The sequence below is a fragment of the Chiloscyllium plagiosum genome, unplaced genomic scaffold (genome assembly GCF_037043375.1).
Source record: "Chiloscyllium plagiosum isolate Xiang-an unplaced genomic scaffold, Cpla_swu_hap1 HiC_scaffold_8, whole genome shotgun sequence".
Taxonomy (NCBI): domain Eukaryota; kingdom Metazoa; phylum Chordata; class Chondrichthyes; order Orectolobiformes; family Hemiscylliidae; genus Chiloscyllium; species Chiloscyllium plagiosum.
This window is the reverse complement of record NW_028270146.1, coordinates 36,903,972-36,916,890: the sequence shown is the minus strand read 5'-3', so window position 1 is coordinate 36,916,890 and position 12,919 is coordinate 36,903,972. Positions and strand designations below refer to the sequence as shown.

General features: G+C 41.4%; 1 non-coding gene across 1 annotated transcript; it reads left to right on the top strand.

Moving 5' to 3' along the window:
- Positions 1-12,487: 12,487 nt before the first annotated feature.
- Positions 12,488-12,594, top strand: LOC122554042 (U6 spliceosomal RNA). Its single transcript, XR_006312906.2, has one exon. It is a non-coding gene; the product is annotated as a U6 spliceosomal RNA (small nuclear RNA).
- Positions 12,595-12,919: the final 325 nt, after the last annotated feature.

The window sequence follows — 12,919 nt, the reverse complement described above, 5'->3', positions numbered from 1 at the left end:
TTACTACATTGGTTGAGGACTAATTCAAACTTGACTTTGACAGTGAAACAGTGACTCTCAGCATCCAAATTCATCCATAAAAAAAATGACCACTTGTCAGGAATGTAACTGGTAACCATATAACTTAGTGTGACTCACTGTCGAAAGTGCAGGAGCTGAAAGCATTGAGGAGAAAATGTCTGACTAGATTTTCTTCCTTTGGACTAAGTGTTCTTTTTATCACAATCCACACATTTTACTTAACTCTAGTCTTATTGGCATCTCCTTCCATCTCTCTTTCTTCAGACAGTTTGCAACATTCTCTTGGATTACTTATCTCTCAAAAAAAGACTCCAGATGAGAGAGATTAGTGAGGTACTTGGATGGAGCATTATGGTGCTGCTAACTGGCTAATTTAGCTAATAGCTCCCATCTGAAACCTGTTACAGTTACTAAGGGCTGGATTTTGGTTACTGAGGCAGGTAGCTTGCCTTGGTTCTCTGGGATTTTAGGCCTTATATCTATCATTTGTTAACCTTACTTCCCCATCAAATGTCAAGGTTCCTTCTACCTTGCAAGCCAACTCATGTCCCACACATACCTTTCTATTGGTGCTTAAACTTTCCGTGCCAGGTAATATCTCTGGAGCAAAGTAAAAGCACACCTTCACAAGCCTTTTGACAAAAATCTGTTTTTCCTACACCCCTTATTGTGCATGCATGGCTGTGAACCTAGACTAATAAAGCCCAGCAGGGGTTCTATTTTGACAATTGAATTGAATACAGTAAATGGTTCATTAGTTATGCACATAATGCAAAATAGGTAAATAGGGATAGAAGGGCTTGAGTTGGTAGTGAGAGTATAAGGCCCATGGGGTGTTGTTAGGAGGAATCAACTGGCACTGTAGGCGAATACAGCACATGGATAGGTCATGAGAGCAAGATAAGAACATTTGACCTCACCTTCCTAAACATTTTCAAATCTAGATTCAGATTCAGGAGTCATCTGAGAGGACCATGAACCATGGGTCCTTGAGAGGCTTCTCTGCAGATTGGAGATGCCTATTGTATTGGCCATATTGAAAATTGGATCTTATCCATACCAACAGAAATTCGGGGGTGTCACGAATGAGGACGTAATTTCTAAAATCAGAGACTGCCCACACTGGCACCAGAACTCCACAAAATTCCAGGCCTGACTATGCCTTTCAGACAGAAGGAAAACTTTACCTGCTGTTGTCTGCATCCTGTTGGTAGAGTTACACTAGCTCAAATAAAGGGAATAACGTTTCAAAGGTTGAATTTAGATAAAAGGAGATGTTTTTAAGAGCATGATTTAGTTGTACATAAAAAAAGATACATTTGCATACCTTAAAAAAAGTAGTCTGTTCACAATTACGTTTATTCTCCATTAAAAATATATGATTTCCCTTTGAAACCACAATTGGGTGCTGAGGTTTAAATGTGCAACATTACAGACTTCATTTATTTTGTCTGCAATGACGTCAAATGTCCTCAGAGGGGGAGGTTTTCAGGTTTCCAAGTGCAGTGTTACAACTTGGATTTCTGCAGCACACAGCTAACATAATTTGGCAAAGGATTGTGTTTGTAAGTAAACTACCAAGTTCCACTTTAAAAATAAATTGATGTTGACTCCAATCACTGCAGCACAGTCTAATGACCTCCGGATGGTCTGGATTGTGAGCTGCACAGAATAAAAAGTGGTTACATTAACTTCAATTAAGCTTAAATTTGACAAATACAGTTCCCTCTTTAGTTATCAGAATGGTCTGAAACTTGGGTACATTTTAACCTCTAATTTTGCTATAAAAACCCTGTTAGTTCTCAGTTCTGGAGCTTGTCAACTTGCCTGAACAATTGGCTGTTAAAACAACATTTCTTTCCACTGAAGGTTTAGGTTTTCATCCTGTCTTTCGAAATATCTGTCATTAAATTGTTTATCAAGATCTCTCTGGATTTTTATTGTCCTTCAGTGATGGTACCTATTTTCATGGCACCAAGGGTCTGTTTCCGTGCTGTACATCTCTATGACCCTATGTCTAGAACATATCCTGAGATCCAGCTGTGAGGAAGAATCTTCTCATTAACTGGGTGGCTGAAGTGCAGGAATCTATCACCATAATTAACCGTCTCTAAATCCAGCTCCACAGGTGGAGTTTCTATTCACTCTACAAATGCAGTACAAACTCTCCTGCTGGGATGTACCTTGCTTAGTTAGGCCGACAGAGTTTAGATACAGACCAAGGCTTCCAGCCTTATGAATGGGCCCAAATGCTGGTCAATCATCAATTTGTCACAAAAGATTGACTTAGTTGCAAATGACTCTTGCCTAATGTCGAAGACATATGGATCTTTCAGATCTTTTTAATCACACCTTCCAATAAGGAGAACTGTTACTTTTTGGTTGTTAGCCAACAGAGAACTGTGGGTCTAAGATGTGATTGATTGGAGAGGAAGTATCAGGCTGTCCACATGATGAGTTGTAGAACTCCAGCAGATATGGGCACATTGCTACTGTCAATCTTGACCACTGCCAGGCACATCTGATGTCCCAAAGAGGGGGTTTCACCCAGTATCTTAAAAGGCTTGTTTTAATGGATGAATGTACAGTTCAGAAGAGGGCTGCAGCTTCAGTTTGTTTGCAAGTTGAACTGCAGGTGCAAGTAGAACATGAAGCATATTATTTGCTTTTGATTCTGTCCCATTGACAGTCCCACAAACCTGGCATCAAGTTACATGGTGACTATTGTTGCTTCCTGAGCCTGAATAATTTGTCCTTAATATTCAATCTTGCCAATTGGTCTTTGATTTAAAGATAAGACAGATAAGGAATTTGATGTTAATAGTCTGAAATTTGCCAGCAACACATGACCATGACACAGCAAATGCAGAGCAAAGATTGCAGCAAGACATTTTCATTCCTTTTAAACTGCCTGCATTGCCACTTTGAACCTTATGCTCATACACTGCAGTTGGTAAACTTGAGATAAGGTTGCAGTCGTTATCATAGGATGAATCAGTATCACGTCAAAGCCTGACCTATTCCATTCACTGAAATGAAGACAAGTCTGTGGAATGTAGATTAATCTCATGGATCACCCAGCACAGAAGAAGACCATTGTGGACAGATCCTCTTCAGGTGACGGAGATACTGAAGATAATGTCTGTATTGTCTTAGCCTGGGAGGACTACTACCCTGACTATAGTGAAAGAGTGGGGATGAATCTCTACAGACCCAAGTTCCCGCAGCCATCAACCTCAATGTTGTTAGTAACAGTGTGAAATGTTAATCTTAGACTCTTCAAAGATTCATTTCATGTTCTGGGCAAGATCTTGAGGCACTATTTTAATCAGTGGTGTTGTTGATACAAGGAGGATGGTCTCAGGCTACAGTCTGATATTCACCAGCTGGTAAATTAGGCAAAGCAACAGCAGACAGAGTTTAAACTGATGAGGATAAGATGATGCATTTGGGAGGTTCAATAAGGGAAAGAAATAAACAATGAATTGTAGGTTCCGAGGGAGTACTGAGGAACAAAGAGACTTTGGTATACAAGTCCATAGTTCCATGAAAGTGTTAGCACAGGTAGACAGGATGGGGAGGAAGCAGAGGGGATGCTTGCCTTCATTAGTAAGGGTGTAGAATATAGGAGCAAGGGAGTCTTACTACAACTTTATAAAACATTGGTTAGGCCACAGTTGGCACACTGTACACAGTTCTTGTCACCACCAATCACTATTGGAAGGATGTGATTACATTGGAGAGGAGACTCACCAGGATGTGACATCATGTTGAAGTTGTACAGGATGTTGGTGAGACCTCTTCTGGAGTACTGTGTGCAGGTCTGGTCACCCTGTTATATTAGTAAATTGGAAAGGGTTCATAAATAAATTTGCCAGGATGTTACCGCTAATGGAGAGTTGAGTTATAAAAATAGGCAGGATAAGGCTTGGACTTTTTCTCTGGAGTGTGGGAAATTGAGAGGGGTGTCCTTTATAGAGGTTAATAAATTCCTGAGCAGCATAGAAGGTGAATAGCAAGGTTCTTTTCCCAAAGGTAGAGGTGTTCAAAACAAGGGGGCACTTTTAAGTTGAGAGGAGAACATTTTAAAAAGGACATGAGGTGCAACCTTTTTATGCAGAGTGCTCCATGTGTGGAATGAACTGCCAGATGAAGTGGTGGATGCAGGTCCAGTTACAACATTTAAAAGACATTTGGATAAGTAAGTGACTAGGAAACATTTGGAGGGATATTGGTCAAATACAGACAAGTGGGACTAGTTCAATTTGGGAACATGGTCGGTGTGGACTAGTTGAATTGAAGGGTCTGTTTCCATGTTGTATTACTCTTTGTCTCTATGACACTATGTTGCCTGGGCTGAAAAGTCTCAGTTATGAGAAGAGACTGGATAGACTGGGTTTGTTTTCCTTAGAGCTGAGGAGGCTGAGGGGGGATTTGATTGAGATGCACAAAATTATGAGAAGCATAGATAAGGTAGATCATGAGAAACTTTTCCACGTAGCAGGCTTGTTGGTGACATTTAAAAGGCATCTGAATGATTACATGAATAGGGAGGGAATAGAGGGATACGGACCAAATAAGGGCGGGAGGTTCATATTTTTAGTTTAGTTAGGGTGTGATGATCAGCATAGTCTTGGAGGACCAAAGGGCCTGTTCCTGTGCTGTAGTTCTCATTTGTTCTGTTGTTAAGAACAGATTCTGTGGAAAAATTCCCACAATTTTTATATCATTCACAAAAGATGGCAAACATATCTACGAACAGACAGCATAAGTTTAAGGTGAGGACCAAGAGGTTTAGACAAGGTCTGAGAAAAAAAAAATCACCTGGATGGTGGTATAACTAGGGAATGTGCTGCCTGTGGGGATGGTGGAGGCAGGTCCTCCTGCAATATTTAAGCATCTGGATGGGCACTTATATGCCAGGGCATAGTAAGCTACAGTACCGGTAAATAGGATTATATTGTTTGATGTTTGTTAGCCTGCATCGACATGGTGGGCTGAAGGACCTGTTTCTATTCTGTCTGGTGTATGCTTTATGTTCAATTTCTGTTTCTATGACTCTGTGACTTTTAAATGCTTTCTTATTTTGGGTGATTCAAAGTTCAGTGCAAGCTGAGTATTGTATTGTTTTATGTCCGCTGCAGCAATACTCCTCTGTATAGATTTCTGACTTGCAATAAATTCATTTTTTTAACTGAACACAAGCTAATACTATCTTCATAAGAACATTGGAACATAATGGTTAGTGAGGCTTACATCAGTGGTAGGGAAATTATTGGAGAAAATTCTTAGGGACAGGAATTTACTTGGCGTTTGGAAAATAATGGACTTGTTAGAAATGGTCAGCATGGGCAGGTGTGGGGGAGGCCTTGTCTCACTAATTTGGTGGAGTTTTTTAAGGAAGTGACAAAGCTGATTGATATGGGTAAGGCAGGAGATGTTGCCTACATGGACATTGGACAAGGTCCCTGATAGTGGGCTGGTCCAGAAGATTAAATCACTTGGGATCCATGGTGAGTGGATAAGTTGGATACAAAGTTAGTTTGGTCACAGAAGACAGAGGGTAGTTGTGGACAAGTGTTTTTCTGACTGAATATCTGTGACCAGTTGGTGTTCTGCAGGGATCAGTGCTGGAGGTGGTCTGATTGGTAAATTTTTGCGGTCGACACAAAAATTGATAGAGATGTGCGTAGTGAGGAAAGTTGTCAAAGTATACAGCAAGATATATATCAATTGGAAAGTTGGGTGGATAAATGGCAGATGGAGTTTAATCCAGACAAGAAAGAGTTGGGAGGTCAAATGCAAGAGAAAGTATACAGGAAATGGTCGGACCTTTAGGAGCATTGATATAAAGAGGGACCTTGCAGTGGAAATCCATAGCTCTCTGAAAAAGGCAACACAAGTAAATAAGATGATAAAGAAGGTTTGTCTTCATTGGTCAGGGCATATAAATGTTGGCAAGTCATGTGACAACTGTATAAAATTTTAGTCAGGCCACATTTGGAATATTGTGCGCAGTTTGAGTCCCCGCGCTATGAGAAGGGTGTGAAGGCTTTGGAGAGGTTTACCAGGATGTTGAGATTAGATTAGATTCCCAACAGTGTGGAAACAGGCCTTTCGGCCCAACCAGTCCACACCGACCCTCCAAAGAGTAACCCACCCAGACGCATTTCCCTCTGACTGATGCATCTAACACTATGGGCAATTTAGCATGGCCAATTCACCTGGTCTGCACATCTTTGGAATGTGGGAGGAAACCAGAGTCAACCCATGCAGACACAGGGAGAATGTGCAAACTCCACACAGACTGTTACCCGAGGCTGGAATTGAACCTGGGACTCTGGTGCTCTGAGGCAGTAGTGCTAACCACTGAGCCACTGTGCCACCAAATCTGGATTGGAAAGTATCAGCTATAAGGAGACATTGGGCAAACTTGGATTATTTTTACTGAAGCATCATAGGCTGAGGGATGACCTGATAGAAATATATAAAATTATGAGAGGAAGGGATAGGCTGGATAGTCGGAGTCTTTTTCCCAGGATGGAAATGTGAAATACTAGGGGGGGTTCAGGTGTCAGGTGAGAGGGGGAAATATTAAAGGAAATGTGCAAGGCAAGTTTTTATGCTGCTGGGGAGGTGGTAGAAACAGATACAAAGTAACGTTTAAGAATCCTTTAGATGGATGCAGAGCCAGGCAGCTCATCATGGTCGTCAACAGTGAGTGGTCAAGGGACTGGATATTTTGCTGTGTGAACCTGTGCTCCATCATTGGTACACCAGCAGCATTTCCCAGAAACCTACCTAGAAACACATGCATTTTCTTCAAACAAATGGCCATGTCTCAAAGTCTAAGGGGAGTAGTACTTTGCTGAGGCAAGGGGGTGGGAGTTGTTATCAGTCGGGGGTACTGGCACGTTGGTCAAAGGCATTGTCCAATCTCAGTGCAGGGGCTTGAACACAGGTTACTTGGAGCTTGGGCAGGTCAGAGACAGGAGGTCCATATCTGTACAGTCATAGAGTCATAGAGTTTTTATAGCACAGAAAGAGACCCTTTGGCCCATCATGTCTGCACTAAACATTGAACATCCATCCATTCCAATCCCATTTACCAGCACTTGGCACTTAGCCTTATATGCTATAACATTTCAGTGAAAAAGACAGGTTGTTACAACAAACAGCATTGATTTCATGATCACCATTTTTAAATTCCAGATTTATTAATGAATTCAAATTTCGCCATTTACTGTGATGGGATGTCAACCCACACTGCTACAGCAATAGTCAGAGATGAAATAACTGATGGATCCTCCAGTGAGACATTGTGGGTGGTGCTCAGAAATAAGAAGGGGATGGTGGTGTGATTGGGGTTGTATTATAGGCCCCTAAATAGTCAACGGAAATTAGAGGAACAAGTATGCAGGGAGTTTGGGGAGACTTGCAGGAACAATAGCATTGTCATTCATAGCGGATATTAATTTTCCTAACATAGCCTGGGACTGCCAGGGCAATAAGGGCATGGATAGGGTGGAATTTGTTAAGTGTGTTCAGGGAAGTTTCTTCAAGCAAAATATAGAGGATCCCGCTCAGGAAGGGGCAAAACATGAGCTACTCTTGGGAAACAGGGCAGGACAGGTGTCTGAGGTGATGGTGAGTGAGCATTTTGGGACCAGTGACCATAGTTCTATTAATCTTAAAATAGTTATGGAGAGAGACAAAACTGGCCCATAGGCTCAAGCTCTAGAACATAGACCAGAGAACCTTACAGTGCAGTACAGGCCCTTCAGACCTCAATATTACACCAAGCTGCGGAACCAATCAGAAGCCTATCTATCCTACACTGTTCCATTTTCATCCATACGTTTATCGAATGACCATTTAAACGCCCTTAAAGTTGGCAAGTCTACTACTGTTGCAGTCAGGGCATTCCACACCCCTACTACTCTCTGAGTAAAGAAACTACTTCTGACATCTATCTTATATCTATCGCCCCTCAATTTTAACTATGTCCCCTCATGCTAGCCATCACCATCTGAGGAAAAAGGTTCTCACTGTCCACCCTAGCTAACCTTCTAATTATCTCATATATCTCAATTTAGTCACCTCTCAACCTTCTTCTCTCTAACAAAGAAAACTTCAAGTCCCTCAGCCTTTCTAAATTGGGGCAAGGTAAATTTTGATGGAATTAGACAGGAGCTTGATTGGAATAGTTTGTTTGCAGGCAGAGGGACCTCTGGCAAGTGCGAGGTCTTTAAAAGTGAGATAGCTAGACTTCAAGGTCTATATATTCCTATAAGAGTGAAAGGCAAGGTTGGCAGGAATAGGGAACCCTGGTTGACAGGAGATATTGAGGCTTTGACCAGAAAAACGGAGGCGTGGTTCAGGTACAGGCAGCTCGGATCAAGGGAATCCCTGGAGGTATACAGTGAATGTAGAGGTTTATTGAAGAAGAAAATCAGGAGGGCAAAAAGGGGGCACTAAATAGCCTTGGCTGAGAAGGTTAGGGTGAATTCAAAGAGGGTCTTAAAGTATATTAAAGGAAAAAAAACTATATAGAGAATAGGGCCCCTCAAGGACCATAGTGGACTTGTATGTGTAGAACTGCAGGACATGGGCGAGCTCCTCAATGAATATTTCTCCTTGTGTTTACCATGGATGAAGACATGAAGACTTGGGAACTTGGGGAAGTTAGTGGACTTATCTTGGGGACAGTCCATATCACAGTAGAGGAAGTGTTGAATGTATTAGAATGTATGAAGGTGGATAAATCGTCTGGTCCTGACCAGATATATCCAAGAACATTGCAAGAGGCTTGAGAAGAAATTTCAGGGGCCCTGGGTGATATTTTTGCATCATCATTAGCCACAAGTGATGTCCTGGAACACTGGAGGTTAGCGAATGTTGTGCCATTATTCAAGAAGGGCTGCAAAGAAAAACCTGGGAACTATAGACCGGTAAGATTAATATCTTTGGTGGATAAGTTAATTGAGGAGATTCTGAGAGATAAGATGTACATGCATTTGGAAAGAAAGGGCTTGATTAAGTCTAGTTGGCATGGCTTTGAGAGTAGGAGATAGTACCTCACAAATTTGTTAGAGTACTTTGATGAAGAGACTAGGAAGGTTGACGAGGACAGGGCAGTAGACATAGTCTAAATGGATTTCAGTAAGGCTTTTGATAAGGTTCCACATGGTAGGCTACTGTGGAATGTTAGATCGCATAGAATCCAGGGTGAGCTGGCAAATTGGATACACAGTTGGCTTGATGGTAGGAAGCAGAGGGTAATAGAAGAAGGATGCTTGTCGGACTGGAGGCCTGTGACTAGTGGAGTGCCTCAGGGGTCGGTGCTGGGCCCATTAGTATTTGTTATCTAGATCAATGATTTGGATGAGAATGTACAAGGCATGTACAATGAATGTACAATCTATTGACAAGCTGGCAAAGTGGGCCAAGAAATGGCAAATGGAGTTTAATATGAGGTGAGGTCTTGCATTTTAGAAAGTCAAATGGAGATAGGAGTTTCAGGCTGAATGGGAGTGCCTGAAGGAATGTAATGGAACAGAGCAATCGCGGAATTCAGATTCACAGTTCTCTGACAGTAGAGTCACAGATAGGCAGGGCAGGAAGAAGGCTTTTGGCACACGGGCCTTCATCAATCAGCGCACTGAGTAGCGAAGTTGGGAAGTTATATTGCAGTTATACGGGATGTTGGTGAGGCCTCAGTTGGAGTATTGTGTTCAGTTTTGGTCACCTTGATATAGGAAGGATGTTATTGAACTAGAAAGAGTGCAGACAAAATTTACATGGATGTTGCCAGGACTCAGTGGTCTGAGTTATAGGGAGAAGTTGGACAAGCTAAGATTACTTTCTTTAGAGCATAGGAGACTGAGGGGAGATCTTATAGAAGTGTCTAAGATCATGAGAGGAATGGATAGGGTGAATGCACTCAATCTTTTTCCCAGGGTTGGGGAATTGAGGACTAGAGGGCATCAGTTTAAGGTTCGAAGGGAAAGAGGGACAATATTTTTGCACAGAGGGTAGTAGGCATGTGAAATGAGCTGCCAGCAGAAGTTGAGGCAAGTACATTAACATTATTTAAAAGGTGAAAGTGAGGACTGCAGATGCTGGAGATCAGAGTCGAGAATGTGGTGCTGGAAAAGCACAGCAGGTCAGGCAGCATCCAAGGAACAGGAGAATCGATGCTTTGGGCATAAGCCCTTCATCAGGAATTATGGGCTTATGCCCAAAACGTCGATTCTCCTGCTCTTCAGATGCTGCCTGACCTGCTGTGCTTTTCCAGCACCACATTCTTGACAATATTTAAAAGATATTTGGACAAATATATGGATTGGAAAGGATTAGAAGGATATGGGCCTAGTGCAGGGAAGTGGAGTTAGCGCGGATGGACATTTTGATCAGCGTGGACCAATTTGGGCTAAAAGGCCTGTTTCCGTGCTGTAGGACTCTATTACTCTAATAGCGGGGTCATTGATTATTCATTCAGTGACAATATCACTGCACTATTGCTTCCTCTATCTTATGTTGCTCTCTTATCCAAAAAAAAAGTATCTTTTGTTAAATTAGATACTCTATCTCCATAGCTGATAGGTCCTAACAAATGGACAAAGTCACATCTCGGCTGCAAATAGTGTTTGGGTTGATTAGCTCTTCGTGGAGGTGACGTATATTGACTTTTCCAAATATTTTTAGAACGGCAAAAAAAATTTCTTCTGAAAAGAACAAAATCTTTTAATAGCTGGCTTCTTGTGAGGAAACAAGTTGATTCTCTAGATAGAGAAAATCAATCAGGAATCCTTTTTTTTTGAGATGGAGTAACTTCTGAGGCAGATTCACTTTGGAGATGTTGCCTGATAATGAACACTGATTAAAATGGATGTGACACATTCATTTATTGCTAATGTACTTGCACATATTAAACATAAGTTTCCAGTCATTCCATTATAAATACATTTAAAGAGAGCCTAACCTCGCCCCATTGCCAAAAGCTTGCTCCAACTGGAAGAACTTTGAAAGTCTGGGTGACTGCTCCTTGGAGACGGTGATTTAAGGATCCCATTTATTTGATAGATTTCCCATGTCTTCCCTGAGAGACTGACTCTATCTTTGTCAATTGGCTCACTTTTCCCGAGGCAGTGTGTGCCTTTGTTAGAAAGAGTTGCTTCTGTCTACTGTACTCCAACATTAAGGCTGACTGATCTTAGTGAACAGTAAGACTCTATTATCCCCAAAGGCTCCCTCCTCCCTGCTGCATGGTATGATTAACTCACTTTATACTTGCTTTGGTGGTACAAGCATACTTAACAGAGTTCACCCTGATATTTCTACACAAAGTGGGCCTCACTGAAGAAGTGAAATTATTGCTTTCAACCCCCACAAATGCTGCCTTAATCTTGCCACTTATCCCCTTTTTAGTAGTATTTCTGACTCAACCAGACTGTTCATAACATCGCAATCATATTCAATCCCAAATTGAGCTGCTGACCCCATTTCTTTTCTGTCACAAACACTTATTTTCACCACAAATCATTCACTGCTGAAGCTTTTATTGCTACCACTGTCCACTCTAAAATGTCCAATCCAACATTTGCCTGAACAGCCTCTCATTCTCCAGCTTCTGTAAACTTCAACCAATCCAAAAGTGTTGATATCTGTATCTTATTCCACACTAAGTCCTGCTCCCCATCAGCCTGGGTTTGTTCACCTACGATTCACATAGATTTCCATTTTGACCCATGAGATAATGTAAGTACAGCTGTAACATTTTGCAATCTTAAAACCTGCCACTTGAATTAGAAATTTCCTCTTGCATTTGCACAAACTGATCTGCATTTCCTCAACTGCAATACTCAATTACGATCGTTCTTAAATTAAACACTTTTATTGATCTTCTTGCGTATACAGCATTCCTTTCAAGTAAGTCAGTCGAGGGTAGACTAAATAAAAGTGGATTTCCATGGGTACATGTTCATGTGTGGTTTATCCTTCATTAATGTAATTCCCATCATTTAATGTGGTATTTTTGCTTGGCTGATATTCCTTATAATGCATTCAGTGGGTTAGATGGTTATGGCAAAAGGTTGCACACGCTCAGCTTATATCCACTGGAGATTAAAAGAATAACAGACTTGATTGAAACATATAAAACTCTGAAGGACCTTGACAGGGTAGATATGGAGAAATGTTTCTACTTTTGAGAAAATCTAGAACTAGGGGTCATTGTTTAAACATCAGGTCTCACCCATTTAAAACTGAAATTCGGCAATTTTTTTTATTCCACTGAGAGGATTGTGAGTTTTGGAACTCTCTCCCTGGAAAAAAAATCCTGGAATATTTTGAAAGGCAGATTCTTCTTAAAAGCAAGCGGGTGAAAATTACCAGGGGTAATCAGGGAATGTGGATTTGAGGTGACAATCAGATCAGTGATGATCTTATTAAAAGATGGAGCAGGCTGCTCGTTTCGGCAGCACATATACTAAAATTGGAACGATACAGAGAAGATTAGCATGGCCCCTGCATAAGGATGACACGCAAATTCATGAAGCGTTCCCTATTTTTGATTTTCCTGCTCCTCGGATGCTGCCTGACCTGCTGTGCTTTTCCAGCACCACTCTAACCTAGACTCTGGTTTCCAGCATCTGCAGTCCTTGTTTTTACCTTAAGAGGCTGAATGGCCTACTCCTGATTCAATGGATGGTACATGTGCTTAGTCAATCCACAGCCCCTAAAGGGAATCAGAAGTCAGCATCAGGAGAGCCATGATGTCCAAACCAATATTGTCGCTTCTTAATTATGTTGTAGAATGTTGATGTACTGGCTGATTTAATTGCCTTTTTCAATTCACTTTTCTATTTCCACATTCAAGTGTTTATTAATTTTTGCG